This window comes from Zootoca vivipara, chromosome 5 (genome assembly GCF_965207765.1).
Source record: "Zootoca vivipara chromosome 5, rZooViv2.hap1.1, whole genome shotgun sequence".
In the NCBI taxonomy this organism is placed as follows: domain Eukaryota; kingdom Metazoa; phylum Chordata; class Lepidosauria; order Squamata; family Lacertidae; genus Zootoca; species Zootoca vivipara.
In genome coordinates, this window is record NC_142588.1 from 77,783,307 (window position 1) to 77,800,744 (window position 17,438).

Here is a 17,438-nt window from a genome sequence, read left to right on the forward strand (position 1 = left end):
CCAGGCACTCCTGTCTTGCACTGCCTCCCGCAGTTTGGTCAAACTCATGTTCGTGGCTTCGAGAACACTGTCCAACCATCTCGTCCTCTGTCGTCCCCTTTTCCTAGTGCCCAACATCTTTCCCAACATCAAGGTCTTTTTCAAGGATTCTTCTCTACTCATGAGGTGGCCAAAGTATTGGAGCCTCAGCTTCACGATCTGTCCTTCCAGTGAGCACTCAGGGCTGATTTCCTTCAGAATGGATAGGTTTGATCTTCTTGCAGTCCATGGGACTCTCAAGAGTCTCCTCCAGCACCACAATTCAAAAGCATCAATTCTTCGGTGATCAGCCTTCTTTATGGTCCAGCTCTCACTTCCATACATCACTACTGGGAAAACCATAGCTTTAACTATACGGACCTTTGTAGGCAAGGTGATGTCTCTGCTTTTTAAGATGCTGTCTAGGTTTGTCATTGCTTTTCTCCCAAGAAGCAGGCGTCTTTTAATTTCAGGACTGCTGTCACCATCTGCAGTGATCAAGGAGCCCAAGAAAGTAAAATCTCTCACTGCCTCCATTTCTTCCCCTTCTATTTGCCAGGAGGTGATGGAACCAGTGGCCATGATCTTGGTTTTTTTGATGTTGAGCTTCAGACCATATTTTGCGCTCTCCTCTTTCACCCTCATTAAAAGGTTCTTTAATTCTTCCTCACTTTCTGCCATCAAGGTTGTGTCATCTGCCTATCTGAGGTTGTTGATATTTCTTCCGGCAATCTTAATTCTGGCTTGGGATTCATCTAGTCCGGCCTTTCGCATGATGAATTCTGCATATAAGTTAAATAAGCAGGGAGACAATATACACCCTTGTTGTACTCCTTTCCCAATTTTGAACCAATCAGTTGTTCCATATCCAGTTCTAACTGTAGCTTCTTGTCCCACATAGAGATTTCTCAGGAGACAGATGAGGTGATCAGGCACTCCCATAGTTTGCTGTGGTCGACACAGTCAAAGGCTTTTGCATAATCAATGAAGCAGAAGTAGACATTTTTCTGGAACTCTCTAGCTTTCTCCATAATCCAGCGCATGTTTGCTATTTGGTCTCTGGTTCCTCTGCCCCTTCGAAATCCAGCTTGCACTTCTGGGAGTTCTCGGTCCACATACTGCCTAAGCCTGCCTTGTAGAATTTTAAGCATAACCTTGCTAGCGTGTGAAATGAGCGCAATTGTGCGGTAGTTGGAGCATTCTTTGGCACTGCCCTTCTTTGGAATTGGGATGTAGACTGATCTTCTCCAATCCTCTGGCCATTGCTGAGTTTTCCAAACTTGCTGGCATATTGGGTGGTTGCTGGAATAAATACACATTGGATAGCTCAGTTGCTTAGAACGTGGTGCTGATAACGTCAAGGTTGCAGGTTCAATCCCTGTATGGGACAGCTGCATATTCCTGCAAAATCCTCAGGGTCCCTTCCAATTCCATGATTCTATGAATCTGTGTTGCAAGGTTTAATTTGTAAAGATGAGAGGCCCAGGCCTCCAGACATGCCAGTCTTGGGGTTATGAGACCACCACCAAAAAAGGTGTCCCTGGAGTGAGTCCTCAGAGCTGTAATGAGTTGACTCCACCCCCACCAGCAGCTGCCCTGATACAGGAACAAGGGGTGGAAGTATTCAGAGATAGCCAACTTGCTGCTCTCCATCGGTTGTTGGGCTACAACTGCCATCATCCATGATCCATGGCCATGCTGGCTTAGGCTGATGGGAAGTGTAATCCAACAACATCTGGAGGGCATCACACTGGAGACCCTATGATGGAGAAAATACATGGTAATAAGATCCTTTAAATATTAGGGTGGAGAGAGGAAGAACTGCCCACAGCAAAGTAACAGATAACCTAGTTCTAAGTCTAGGAAGCTCTGCCACCTCTCTGAGACAGGGGACCTGGCTGTGGTGGGAGGTGGATGGTTGTGCTGTGAGTAACCGTTTTTATTGCCCTGTTCTTACATCCAGCTAAAGCACTGAACCCCTGGCATCCTCAACGACCCACTGAGAGCAAACGGGCTTCACATTTCAAGGATAACTATGCTGGCTTCATAGAGACCTTGACTCCACAATCAATGAAGTTCCAAACTAAGTCCCCAGGGCAACAGCTTGTCATGTATTGTGGGATCACTTTCAGTGTATGCAGCCTGATGATGAGTATAAGGTGCTTGCAGCTCTGCATCCAACCGTGTTCCTTCTTGATCCTCGAGCCTCTTAGCTTAGCAAATCTAGTGGAGGAGGTTTGATTGGTTGGGTCCAGAGCATGTCCATTGCATGAGGGGGTGGTCCCTGCTACCTTGAAAGAGGTAGTAGTACAACCAGAGCTGGCCCAGCTTCAGGTGGCACAAGCCTCCAGGTGGCACACCCTGGTGTTGAAGATTCATTCCCCGTGTCTGCTGTCATGGGATTGTTGTTTATCACATGATGGTGCATGTTTTCATTCCAAAGAGTGGGAAGTGACGAAGGCAGGATGTTTGTGTTACTGTGTTTCCCAAGTGGGACTATTGTCCTTTGTTCACTCTCTTTGCTGTCTGATGCTAGAGAGAGAGGGGGGGGGGAGCCATGTTGCAGTACTCCGTGTGTGTTTATATGTCAATAAAAGTAGATTAGCCAAAATGCTGAGTTGCTGAGTTCTGTTTCGCAACTGCGCAAACTCTGCGGATCCGTAAGTGTGCTGGTGTTTCTTAGCATCAGTCGCTGTGATGTTCGGGTTGGAGAAAGCTTTTAAAGCTCCCGAACGATTGACCAGAAGGGAGGGAACAGGCCAATCAGGCATGTGTCTCTGCCAGGTCCTACTCAAGAGTAGGAGATCCTAACACAAATGCTACTAAAGAATCTGGCACTGGACCCATTGGTTTAGACCAGGCATCCCCAAACTTCGGCCCTCCAAATGTTTTGGACTACAATTCCCATCATCCCTGACCACTGGTCCTCTTAGCTAGGGATCATGGGAGTTGTAGGCCAAAACATCTGGAGGGCCGCAGTTTGGGGATGCCTGGTTTAGACTAACTAAAAGGTAAAGGTAAAGAACCCCTGACAGTTAAGTCCAGCCGCGAACAACTCTGGGGTTGCAGAGCTCATCTCACTTTACTGTTTGTCCACAGACAGTTTTTCTGGGTCATGTGGCCAGCATGACTAAGCTGCTTCTGGAGAAACCAGAGCAGTGCACGGAAATACCATTTACCTTCCCGCCGGAGCGGTACCTATTTATCTACTTGTACTTTGATGTGCTTTCAAACTGCTAGGTTGGCAGGAGCTGGGACGGAGCAACAGGAGCTCACCCCGTTGTGGGGATTCGAACCACCGACCTTCTGATCGGCAAGCCCTAGGCTCAGTAGTTTAGACCACAGTGCCATCCACATCCCTTTGGACTAACTACTAACTACATGCCACCTTTGCGGGGAAGGTGGTGGAGAGGATCATGGTAGGGCAATTGCTGGCATTCATGGATTAAATTATGAGTCCCATGGAGCTGTCATGGAGAGGCCGGTCAGATGACAAGGAGGAGTGGGAGATGCTAGGGCAGTTGAAGGAGTTCAGTTTGCTGGAAGGTCCCAAAAGGCTGGGGTATGGAGATCAAGAACCCTGAGAGAAGTCTGATCACAGGGAGGGCCCCAATGGCTTGAGTGGTGAAGTCTTTGATGCTGGAGAAGGGGTGAGCAGGTTTTCAAGGGAACAGCCTTGTGTTATTTGATGTCCCAAATGCTATGTCACCACCTGCAAAGGTGTCTCTCAGACACCTCCTCCAACCCAAGAGGAGCCAGCCCAATTGGAGGAGGCACCTAGGGATGCTTCTGACAGTGAGACAATGCAGAGGGGGTTGCACCAGTGTGTACAGACTTCGCTTGTTCAGAACTTGATTACGATAGAGAAGTGTCTGCTTGCTTCCCCAGCCCCATGACTTGAGACATGAATCAGGCAAATAGCTATGTCTGCCTTGCTCTTCAAAAGGAAGCATGGAGAATGTGTTGGTTTTTTGGATCATGGTTTATACCTAGCTATGCATCTGCTGTGCTTTTTGAACTTGTAACCAGTAGACCCATATCTGGGCACTATACTGACTGGGGAAAAACCCAGGGCAGATTATATTAATTATCTGGATCCATTCCCATCCAGGGTTAGACCAGGCCATGGGTCAAATTGGCCTTGGTTGCCCTGATGGGGGGAAAAGACAGGCGAATACAGCATTATTCTTTGCTTCTTCTTGTGGTTTTTGATGCTGTTGACCACGATATCTTCCCAATGTTCAGGCAGAGGGTGGAATTTGGCAGAGATTAAAATTTCCACATTCTGTAATTAGATTTCACTGCCTCCAATGCCTTGTATTTAATTTTTAGAAACACATATTGTGTTTGCTAATTACATTATTAACATCACGTGTAATTAGGCCCTAAGATTGATGCAGTACAGGTGATCTCCAAGACTAGGGGATCACTGGAATGCTGAATCACAACGCTGTTCCAGCTACCTTTTAAACACACACACACACACACACACACACACACACACACCTTCCATTCATACCTTTCACGTTTGATGTTTGCCTTTGAAGTGTTGTAGTTTTGTTTTGCTTTCGACTTCAGCAATGGTGGCATCTCATAGTAGTTGTGCACTGCCAAATAGTACAAAATATAGGGCTGTCAAAATTACAGGTATCCTTCAAAGTATTATCCTTATTGACTGTATAATGTTATGTGGTCATTGCTTTACATTGCCTCCAAAGTCTTCCTCTGCATATAAGGCATATACTTGTTTTGTTCTAAGAATTACTGCTTCAGCTTTCTTATTTTTTCCAGGGGGTAGGGAAGCTTCTTCTACATTATATAGAAGTCTTGGGAATATTTTTTCCCCTTCCTTTCTTTAACACATCCTCTTTGATGAGGATATTTTATAGCTCTTCAGGTTTTTAATCTCTCCCTCTAGAGACATGAAGAGATCTGCCTGCTTTCTTTAAAGTAATAAGTCTACCCAATTACCTACCCCATAGAAAGGCTTTTAGTGCTCCTTAGCATTATCCTTCAAAGGGCACAGAATGTGAGTAAGTAGCAGAGCAGACCACAAATTCTCTCCCGGTATGGAAGCTTCATTAACTATGCAAAAGCCTTTGACTGTGTCGACCACAGCAAACTATGGCAAGTTCTTAAAGAAATGGGAGTGCCTGATCACCTCATCTGTCTCCTGAGAAATCTCTATGTGGGACAAGAAGCTACAGTTAGAACTGGATATGGAACAACTGAGTGGTTCAAAATTGGGAAAGGAGTACGACAAGGTTGTATATTGTCTCCCTGCTTATTTAACTTATATGCAGAATTCATCATGCGAAAGGCTGGACTAGATGAATCCCAAGCCGGAATTAAGATTGCTGGAAGAAATATCAACAACCTCAGATATGCAGATGACACAACCTTGATGGCAGAAAGCGAGGAGGAATTAAAGAACCTTTTAATGAGGGTGAAAGAGGAGAGCGCAAAATATGGTCTGAAGCTCAACATCAAAAAAACCAAGATCATGGCCACTGGTCCCATCACCTCCTGGCACATAGAAGGGGAAGAAATGGAGGCAGTGAGAGATTTGACTTTCTTGGGCTCCTTGATCACTGCAGATGGTGACAGCAGTCACGAAATTAAAAGACGCCTGCTTCTTGGGAGAAAAGCAATGACAAACCTAGACAGCATCTTAAAAAGCAGAGACATCACCTTGTGGACAAAGGTCCGTATAGTTAAAGCTATGGTTTTCCCAGTAGTGATGTATGGAAGTGAGAGCTGGACCATAAGGAAGGCTGATTGCCGAAGAATTGATGCTTTTGAATTGTGGTGCTGGAGGAGACTCTTGAGAGTCCCATGGACTGCAAGAAGATCAAACCTATCCATTCTTAAGGAAATCAGCCCTGAGTGCTCATTGGAAGGACAGATCATGAAGTTGAGGCTCCAATACTTTGGCCACCTCATGAGAAGAGAAGAATCCTTGGAAAAGACCCTGATGTTGGGAAAGATTGAGGGCACTAGGAGAAGGGGACGACAGAGGACAAGATGGTTGGACAGTGTTCTTGAAGCTACGAACATGAGTTTGACCAAACTGCGGGAGGCAGTGCAAGACAGGAGTGCCTGGCGTGCTCTGGTCCATGGGGTCACGAAGAGTCGGACACGACTAAACGACTAAACAACAACAAATGGAAGCCTGGGGTGTGTGAAAGAAAAGGGTGAAAGCCAAGGCAAGGATAGATTTGAGTGTGGTAGCTTTAAGTTTGCCTTCTCCTAGCTGCATCTGGAAGTCCCTTTGTGTCTAAGTGCAGGTGAAGAGGGCTTCCCAAATGAATGGGGAGATCCTGATTACCACTTGGCAGGATGATACATACACAAACACCCTGCAGTCATTTGCTTAGAATATAACTTCAGAACATAAGAAGATCCTTGCTGGACTAGGCCAAAGGCCCATCTAGTCCAACATTGGCTGACCAGATGCCTAAATGAAGCCCACAAGCAGGAACTGAGCACAATAGTGCTCTCCCCTTTCGTGATTCCCAGCAATGGACGTTCAGGGGCATACTGCCTCTGACAGTACATGTAGAGGCACACAGTGTGTGCAAACTCTTAAGACAGCAGTGCCATTTCATTGCCAGCACTGCTTCCTTTGAGGGAAGCTTCTCCCAGAAACAGCACCAAGGGTTATAATACTTGGGCATCTGCCAAGGTCCCCCCATGCCAACAGGGGCCCATTGGCAAGAGCCTCCTCGACTCACACTCCTCCTCTGCACCATTGCAGTGAGCTTCTTCACCTGCATCTTGTTCTGGCCCAAAGGAGATGAGCAAACAAATAACAGAGGCAGAGTAGCTGCCACCGCTTGCTTGGCAAGCAAGCAGGTGATAGCAGTGGTGAAGAAAAGGACCAACTGCAGAAACAGGGACAGCCCAAGATATTTTGCTGCCCAAGGCACGTTCCGCATACAGAGGACAACTGGACTGGCAGTTAAACCTTAATTCAACACTGGCAGTGGGGTAGTGCCCCCTGGCACACCTGAGGCAGCAGGCTAGTTTGTGGGGGTGGGGCAGGACATGCCATGGAGCATTCACCTCTCTGTCCTCTGTCCCAGTGGCTGACTGGTAGGGTGGAAGGCTAGGAAACTGGAAATAGGTGGAGCAGGAGCCAATGACAGGCAATGTTTTAAGTTAGAAGGCAGGCAGGTTAGGGTTGGCTGATGGCAAATTGAGATTGGTGAAGCAGTGCCCCATTTGCCCTGATGGACCAGCCACCACTGGAAGACAATGCCACAGGGGCTTAGGAGTGACAGTGCGAGACAGGGGTGCTGCTGCTCCCCAGCACCTGTTGCCTGAGGTGGTCGCCTCACTTTGCCTAATGGTAGGGCTGGCACTGGAACAATGGCAGCGTGAGGGAAGTCTCACTGAGGGAAGTGGGCATAGAGGACATCTTGCCCAAAGGTCCTTTCAAAACTGCCTTTATATTATCTCTGACAGTTTTTCTTTATTCAGGTAGGTAGACGTGTTGGTCTGACACAGTCAAAATACAGTGGTCCCTCGACTTTCGAACTTAATCCGTTCTGAATGCACATTCATAGGTCAAAAAGTTCAGAAGCCGAAACGCGGTTTCCCATAGGGGAAAAAATATTCGAAAAAAATCGTAAGTCGAAAAAACCGCATGTAAAAATTCGTAAGTCAAAAAAACCGCATGTAAAAATTCATAAGTAAAAAAAAACGCATTTAAAGCTGCCAACAGTTTCCATTCGGATGTAGAAAAATTCGTAAGCGTGCGGCCATTTGTCCCGTTCATAAGTCGAAACCTACGGATGTTGAGTAATTCGTAAGTCGAGGGACCACTGTATATAAAATAATAATAATAAATTGTCCAGTAGCATCTTAGAGACCAACTAAGTTTGCTCTTGGTATAAGCTTTCGTGTGCATGCACACTTCTGTTACAGTGTATCTGAAGAAGTGTGCATGCACACAAAAGCTTATACCAAGAACAAAGTTAGTTGGTCTCTAAGGTGCTGCTGGACAATTTTTATAGTTTTTTATAGTTTTTTCTTTATATTGGCTACCCAGAACTTGGAGCAAAAAGATACTGATGTGGCCAGTAATATGGCATGCACTTTTCTCATTGATACAAATGTGTTTTTAATAAAAACAATAATACTGCACTGGTCCCCAGACACACCAAACACCCATCACCCAGTTTTATATATCTCAAGGGTAGGCTGGTGCAATATGTGTGACTTACCAGACCGAAGCTTACAACTCTTAACTCAATGGGTAGGCCTGTAAACATGTGACCCACCAAGCCAAATCACTCCACCACCCATCCTTGCCATGTTTTTGAATTACCAAGCAGACTTGGAAAACAACCCTTATCGAGCTGCCACAAATGCATGGTTGGTAGATGACAAGCTGTGCAGCTTTGCCTGAGGGTGACTTTTGGTGTCGTGGACCGCACTATCCAAAAGCATCCTTCTCAACTATATTTTTAGCTTTCTCAGAGGCCTCTCTGCAGACAGTCCCCAGAGACCCCACAGTCACATTAAATTTAAATACACGAACTTCTCTTTTGTGTTGGGAACAAAATCAAGACCAGTCACTCGTAAAGCAATGGCTACGTTTGCCCAAGTGCCAAGTCTGTGGAATTGTTTTAGCCTTCCTTTCACATATGTGAGTGAACATCTGTACGTGGACCACTGAGAACTGAGTTCAAATCCTTGCCACAGGAGCAATCCTATGCGGAAGCTGGTGTAATTTAAGGCAGCATAAAGTTACATCAGATCCAAACTGCTGCTGCTGCTCTGCCTAAGTCTGGCAGAGGGAAAACAAGCCTTTATAATAATAATTTATTATTACGGTCAGAAACCAGCTTGTAAAACACATAATGGGACTGCACTCCCAAAAGCAAAGCAGACATTTAAAACAATATACAGCAATGGCTTACATGTTTAAAAAATGTGCTAAACACGTAAAATCTATGGTAAAAACTACCATAGAAAATTGGCCCAGAGTTACCTGTGGATCCAAGTATGGGGATTTTATTGACTAACCAATTTGTATCGGGGGATGGCCTGCGCCTACAGATCTGTAGACAGAATCTGGTGACCATCTGGGTTGTCTTATGATCTTTACCTAAAAGGAGAAGATAAAATTTGTGTTTTTCCGGGAGGTCAGCAAGCCTCTTCAGCAAGTGGTTGATAATATCTCTACGTGTCTCATTATAGAAAGGACACATAAAAAATAGATGTTCGGGGCTTCCTATATCCCCCAATGGGCAGGCACAAAATCTCTCGGCATATGGGACTTTTTTGAAGGATCCTTCCAGGACCGGGGAGGGCAGAGCCGAGCTTCTGGCAAGTGTAAAGGCCCTTCTTGCATTTTTGGATACAAGAAAATAGATATGTTGCCAGTGCAGTAACATATCTCTCAGTTTCTAGAATTTTGTAGTCTTAGGCAGTCTCTCAGTGTCTATAATTCTTTGCCTGACCGTAGCTTTTGCTTGGCCTAAGCCCAGGCTTAAAAGGGCTTGAAGGGCAAAGCCCAGTTTCTGAAGAACGTTCAGGACTGCTGTCTGCCAGCCTGACTGACTGGAACTGGTCGCAAAGGATCAGTGGAGTTATACCATGTGGGAGCAGTTTCAGTGTCCGCCATTTATATATAAACAAGTCTTTAGAACAGAGCATTTCAGTTTGGTCATGTGGGTTTCCAGGTCACATGACCAAACTGAATGGGTTTAGGATTCAAACTAAGTCTACACCCCACACCTTTTTTGTGGGTTTACACTGGCTAAGCCCAGCCAGCTGAGCCCTGGCAAAATTGGGATGAGCAAGCTGCACCGGTGTATTTCCAGTTGAGCCAGGATTAGGGATTAATGCTGGCCGAGTCCAGCTGAGGCAAGAAACGGCTGGCTGAGGCAGAGGTCTACTGGTCATCCCAGTGGATCTTACCGTAGGATCTTGGTCAAATCCCTTTTAGCTGTAACTCTCGCAAGGTAATTTGAGAGATACAGTTACAGTGGGATTGTGCTGCCCTAGGGAATGGTGCTTTCCAAGGTGAAGGAGAGCTGTGCCTTTTTTCTTCATGACCAGAGGGCTAGTAGGAGACTCCACTCCATGGGTTGCTTGGCCAACCTGCTGCTCTACAGTGAGGCATGCTGCACTTGACACATCATTGACAGATGTTGTTCCAGCTGTTTAATGAAACTCCAGAATATCCTTCCAGACCTGTAATCAGAATTCCCTCAGCTACGAGCCACGTCATATAGCCAAAATGGCAGGATCAAAACACACTGCTAAGCCTGCAATGTTATGTTTGTAAGCTCCCAAACCACCCCCACCCTAGCCCTTTCAAACAGCTCTTCTTCATTCTTAAGCAAATAACCTTGTGTTTCATATGATTGAATGTCTTTCGGGAAAGACCTTTAAAAACAAAGTTCCTGATGAATCTGATCCCTGACATGTCAGGTTTCTGCACTTAATCCCTAATATATTATACCTTAGAGCCAGCAGATGGATCTCATCTTTGCCCTTCGGGGAAAAGTAGGCTTTACTGAAGTTAAGGAATAATGCCTATATTTCAGAGATAACAACTGCCCATCAACCTGCTATCCTCTTATTAGGATAAATGACTTCACTATTATTGCATGGAAATTAATGCTGACCTTATATTCTGACAGAAGGGAGGAGTCACTATTATACTCCCCCCACCTACCCACCCACACCCCCACTGTGAAAAGATGGTATGCAATGCTAGTCCTACTCAGAGTAGACCTATCAAAGTTAATGGGCATGATTAATTTAGGTTCATTCATTTCAGTGGGTCTATGCTGGGTCGAACTTAGCTGAATACAGCCGAAACCATGGAGCAATACGTGTGTTCCATTTTGATAGCAGTAAAGGGTCCTTTCTAGCATTTTCTGCAATCCAGAAGTTGGGAAGCAAAACAGCTCTATTCTTGTCGGATCTGCAAGTATTTTCTTTGTTGCAAATTTTCTTTGCAGTTTGCCATTTGTGCAACAGACAACACCAGCACAATAGAGGCAAATTAGCAAATCATTGTTTTCAGTTTCAGTAAACAATGCAACTGCATTATTGGCAATTGATTGACTGGGCTTGGTAGCGGGCAGCCTTGCCAACCAAATTTAGCCTATGAAGAACATTGGTGCTACGAAAAGTTACAAGCTTTCAGCAAGAAGCTGTGGGACATATACCAAACTGAAAACAAAGCAGTATGGCGAAAACGTTTGCAGGTGCCAAAAATACTGAAAGCAGGATGGTGTACCTAATGATCATGGCTTCACAGTAAAAGAGTCATTTGGAGCAGCCCTTCATCGATTTATCACAGGTCTGAACATTGACATCCAGAGATGAAGGTTTGCGTGTTCAGACCCAGAGACCTCCCCCCTAAATAAATTCACACTTGACTCAAATTTTGGTTTGGTTTTTGGCACAATTTAGGCCTAGGGATGCCAGACTCAATAGAGGGCAGGACTTCTGTGCCTTTAATTGCCCTGCTCTCTTTTGAGTCTGGAAACCTTAAAGAGAAACCAGCAGACCCTTTGTTTAATTTCCAAGCAAAGGGTCTGCTGGTTTCTCTTTAAGGTTTCCAGACTCAAAAGAGAGCAGGGCAATTAAAGGCACAGAAGTCCTGTCCTCTTTTGAGTCTGGCAACCCTATTTAGGCCACAACTTTATTGATTACAGAAAGTGAGTGGCTGCATAGGCTCTGGTTTGACTAGCTCCCTGCACCCTTGCAGGCAGCGCTGACCCTGGGCACCAGCATAGGTCAGCCAAGGGTGAACACCTGGATAAGCAGAAAGCCTGGAACAGGCTATGTTCACCTCCCAGAAGTCCCCCTGGACTCAGGCACGGGCACAACCCCCTCACAGGGGTTGACCAAACCATTTGAGTCCCTGGATTCCTTTAACGGAATACCCTTCACATAGGGATGGCGAGAGCGTTCTCCCATCCCTATCACCTGAACCAGAGCCTATCCACAACCTTACAAGTTGTGACGATTTGCTATGCAGCAGGTGAAACCCAAATGGCAACAGCCAATCAGCCAAGTGGGGAAAATTCTACCGTGCCCCTGTCCCAACAACAGACGACACACAATGGCATAGCAAGGTCAAGCGCAACAAAAGTAGGGAGAGGTGGGTGGGTGTTCCGAATGCACGCACTGAAAGAGGAAGCTCTGGGTCACGTGCATGGGCATATATAGGTCCCTCGATCCGTTTGGACTGCACTCCATTGGCCAGATTGAACCCAACATCGAGGGACCCAGCAATCAGGTGTTTGACCAATCTTACCCACCCACAACACAGGTGGTCGGTCTCCAGGTCTCACCACAACATGTGCCCTCTTTGAGGGAGGACCCGATATATGCATCATTTCCTCAAGTACCCAAGATGATATTGAAGGTGCTACCCACGTTCACCAGAGGAGCCGTTTGTGTTTCATTTCCCTGCTGCCTATCCCTCTGTTTTCTAGGCAGATATAGCAAGCATCTATTTGGGTTGGATTGAGATTACGTGCAATTGGAAATCTACTCACAGGATACTCATGCTGGAGCAAGGGTGGGAGAAAGAAAGTAATCTTTACTGAGTACTCCTTTCCTCAACAACCTGCTGCACCTACTGAAAATCTCTGGGTGGTTGACAGACCCTGCAGAACAATGTGGGAGGGGGAATAAATGAGAATCATTCTCCTCCTTCCTCTCGCAAGAGCCTTCACAGGATCTCAGTCCCTTCTGTAAACAGACAATTCTTTTATTCACAGAATGGCAAGTCTGGACCCAACCTTTGGGAGACTGGGTTTTCTTCTTTTGGACAAATGTCAGCAAAGATTTGATAAAAGTGAATGGAATTTTGAAGCCTTTAATGCTGTCTTGGGCTTTCATTCCAAACCTCCCCGCATAGTATAATCTTAACATAAATAAAACACAGCTATTTCAGCAGTTTTAAAGGTGACTTGATAAAATATATATGCAGATTACTTCAGGGCAAGTAGTCTGAGTTATCAATTTATGACAGGTCAGGCCTGCAAAGACCTCCAATTAACAACAAGAGAAACCCACGGCCATATATCCTGTGCTTTGATTGCATCCCTGCTTCTTGCTAGATAATGTGTTTTTGATTCTGAGTTCATTTGTTTTGTATATGTAAGTGGAAATGAATGCACGATGTTAAGAAGTTCAATCGCTATAGGCAAATCCCATCTCTCCAGTTTAAAAACCAGCACTGATTCCTTGTGGCTGGTATACTGTATTTTCTTCTCTTTTTTTCCTTTTTACTGCAGTGGTACATGCTTGACAGTCTTAACCTTTCTGCTGCATATTGGAACTCTGCCATTTTTCTTTCCCTCACTGCTTATGAAAAGTGAGGGATTGACAGCACTGGAGAGACCAAAATGCTCTGCTTAGCTGACAGTCTGTGCAGCTCGCTTTCTCGCACTCAGCCAAATGTCCTTCATCCTAACCTCCAGAAACCCATCTCTCCTGATGCGAAAACATAATCCTCCCTTCGTGCTTGTATAATCTTTGACCTCTGATGAACAAAGGCTCCAGATCACTCTTGTTTTTGGCTATGTACACACCATCCATTTAAAGTACATTTTCCATGCCAAAGAATCCTGGGAAGTGTAGTTTGCCCCTCACAAAGCTACGATTCCCCTTAAGACACTGCAGCTCCCTTGATTCTTTGGGTACAAATGTGCTTTAAATGTATGTCGTATGTAGCTTTTGTTTATTTCTTGTGAGATGTTCCTGAGCCCCTGAAAGCCTACCATTTTTTACGCTGTAAATTGGTTGTAGTGTGAATTTGTCTGTATATGCGTCCATGGGGAATATGGAGATACCGGTAATGAAAGAATGGGGAGTGGGGTGAGGAGAGATTGTGCACATTGCACAGTGTAATAATATCTGTGTGCAGGAAGGAGAAAAAAAAACAGCCTAGCTAGTAACTATAGTAAGTGATCTAGGGCCAGAAATTACAAGCACATCATAGAGAGCAGGGCCCATCCAGATGTTGCTGCACTGCGTCTCCTACTATCCCTGATAATTGGTTGCTGGGGCTGATGGAAATTGGAGCCCAGCAACATCTGGAATAATAATAATAATAATTTTTTATTTGTACCCTGCCCATCTGGCTGAGTCTCCCCAGCCACTCTGGGCGGCTTCCAGTCGAATATCAAAACAATACAACACAGCCACAGATTAGCTACCTTTAATACAGAGTCAGTAAAAATCAGTACCTTATAGTGGTTAAAGTAATGGGCTAGAACTGAATCCCTGCTCAGCCAAGAAACTCACTCACCTTGGGCCACTTACGATGTTCTCTCAGTCTCAGCCTAACAAGATCAATGTGAGAATAAGAATAAAAGGGAGCTGTATAGAAGAGTGTGTGTCACCTTGGGCTCTCTGGAGAAAAGGTGAGATGCCCCACCGACTCCTCCTGTTTGACCTGTTTCTCAGAAACTCTTAACACTGTCACATCCCACAGCTTACAAGGATATCCTTAAGGTGAACAAAATTCAGTGTGCCGTGCATTATTTTTGCCTAGCGATGAGCTGTGTGTATTTCCCGGTTTTGATTTTCAGGGAGAAATGGGCAGTTTGTGGAGCAGAGGACTCACCCTAAAAAGTCCTAGTTTGTGCACAAGGCCTAGCAACCCAGCAGAAATTACACAAACTCTGTTCTAAATGCTTGTTTTCCCTCTGCCAGGCTCGGGTCAGCTGAGCAGGCAGTAGACCCACTCCAGAATGGAATTTGAAATAGGGGCAAGTTACACCTGATTTACCCTGGCATAGGTTGCACTGCTTTCCTATAGTTTGGAATGTTCTGCTCCAGAAGCAGAGGGAGAGAAGGGAAGTAGGACCCCTCCACTTGCTCTGCTGGCAGACTAGTTCCATGGGGCTCTGCTTATGCCTGAACTGTTTCCATTCCAGCAGTTCCCAACAGAATTTGCCAGCAGTTCCCAACATTGGCACATGCCACTTTGTTGCCTATCCTCATTCTGACACAAGGGGATAGGCAAGGAACTGAGGTTGGAAAGCTTCTTATTACTTATTGCTTTGCAGGGTGCCCGGGGAGCCTTCTTTTGGCTGAAGAGTGGGATTTTTAAAATGCCTTAAATAAAAAGAAGAAGAAGAAATTATAAAAGGCAGGCTTAAAATTTAGTGCTGGAATAGTGAAGCCCTTTCAGAACAAGGTGGCATGCAAGAGTGCTTTTAATCAGGACTGAAGCTAAATCCCACCCGGGACAAAGGTTTCCAACATCTGCATTTGAGTCTTTTGTCGATATTGAAATTAACAAGGCCTCTCTCTAGGCACCTGCATGTTAACAGAATCCTATCCATCGCAATCAGGTGCATCAAGCAGCCTCCTGTCTGAAAAATGTAGATGGAACAAATGCAGATAGACGATAAAAGGAGGAAAAACTTTTAGAAAGAAGACAAAGGGGGTGGTTGGGTCTTGATCCCATGCGTGCTGCCTACTGTGCCTGTTCAGGGACCATGAAATTTCCCACGGTATCCATTACATCAACTGTAACTTCAGGGAAATGAGAGTATTATAGGCCTGGGGCTGTTTGGGTTCTCCTTTCAGAGAACAAAGGTCAGTGTGGAATACTAAAAAATGGAAGCAGTTCAGGCATGCCCACTCTGCTTCAGTTACCGTACTGGGAATGCCTTTCATTCCTAAGGCTGCGTGGGTGCTGCTACTGCGAAGAGGCATTGTAAATCCATATAGGTTAATCTCTGAAAGGTGAGAGGACAGTGACTCCTCATTGTTAATACAGTTCTGCTACCAAACACCCGTACTCTCTGCTGTTGCATGGCAGATTTTTTTATGGCTTGATGTCTCATTGACAAGGAACACAGATATAGTGCAAGCAGCTAGCTAACCTCCTAACTCAGTCTAATTAAAACACAGTAGAAACTTTCGCAGGCGGAAATCTATTTCTGAGGCGTGCTGGGCATACCAGATATCGCTCTTCCTCAGAATGTGGGTAAGGGGCAAGCAGTTCTGCATCACAGGGTTCTGCTGGTCTCGTTTGCAGAGGCACTAGCGCTGCAGCAAGAGACATTTGCTGAATGTAGACCTGTTCTTCCTGTTGAGAATCTCCCTCCTTGTAACCAAAGGAGTGGGCTTCAAGAACCCACTTTCCCCTTCCTTTATCCCCTCTCACTCAAATGATCTTTCTTAGCAGTTGTGAGTGGTAGGAGTAGGGAAGATTAGCCATCAGCTAAGAGCTTTGAGTCCCTTGGCTTTCTTTTCCTATAAAGGTGGCCTGCATGGAGACGTCAAGGTTCTACAAAGGAAGAACCCAGCAGACAGGTGGCCTGTGGTTAAACCACAGACAGACAGGGACCCAGACAGCAGACAGGGACCCAGGTGGCGCTGTGGTTAAACCACAGAGCCTAGGGCTTGCTGATCAGAAGGTCGGCGGTTCGAATCCCTGTGATGGGGTGAGCTCCCGTTGCTTGGTCCCAGCTCCTGCCAACCTAGCAGTTCGAAAGCACGTCAAAATGCAAATAGATAAATAGGAACCGCTACAGCGGGAAGGTAAAGGGCGTTTCCGTGTGCTGCTCTGGTTCGCCAGAAGCGGCTTTGTCATGCTGGCCACATGACCTGGAAGCTATACGCCGGCTCCCTCGGCCAATAATGTGAGATGAGCGCGCAACCCCAGAGTCGGTCACGACTGGACCTAATGGTCAGGGGTCCCTTTACCTTTACCTAAGAGCTTTGAGTCCCTTGGCTTTCTTTTCCTATAAAGGTGGCCTGCATGGAGACGTCAAGGTTCTACAAAGGAAGAACCCAGCAGACAGATAAAGATATCGATATTACTGTGAATAATATGCAAAGAGGAAAAAAAGGAACCTTATGGACAAAGGATAGCACAAATAGCATATTGTTTTCTATGGCTGGGCAAACCCAGCCAGATGGGCGGGGTATAAATAATAAATTACCGTATTATTATATATTCTTATTATGGCAAAAGTAAAATTAAAAGTTCCAGATTTCATAGGAAGCCAATATAAGTTGTTGCTGTTAGGTGGAGTTCATTTGTTTGCAAAATGAAATTCCACCAGATGGCATAGAAATGTATTGGGTGTAGCTGTGTCTTGCAATATTCGAAGACAGAGTGTAACTTTTTCCAAAACAGCAATATTCCAGATGTTCTTGAACCAAAGCATAAGGTCTAAGTCCTGTAATGTTTTCCAGTTGGCAAGTGGGCAGCAACCAATAAAAAAACTAGATCTTTTAATATAACTGTCTTCTTATTATGTCCAAAAAAATAGATAGGAGAGCAAGAAGAGGGGATGATTGAAGTTACTCCTTAGTAACTGCAGCAATTTCTTTGAAAACATCTCAATCCACAGGCACTCCCATCAGAAGTGATTATGTTCCCCTAGCACCACACCCTTGCCAACAGGGTGTTA

General features: G+C 45.4%; 1 protein-coding gene across 2 annotated transcripts in view; it reads left to right on the forward strand.

Moving 5' to 3' along the window:
* The window catches only part of SCHIP1 (schwannomin interacting protein 1), a 381,034-nt gene that overhangs the window by 193,950 nt on the left and 169,646 nt on the right, over positions 1-17,438 (forward strand). The window lies entirely within an intron of this gene.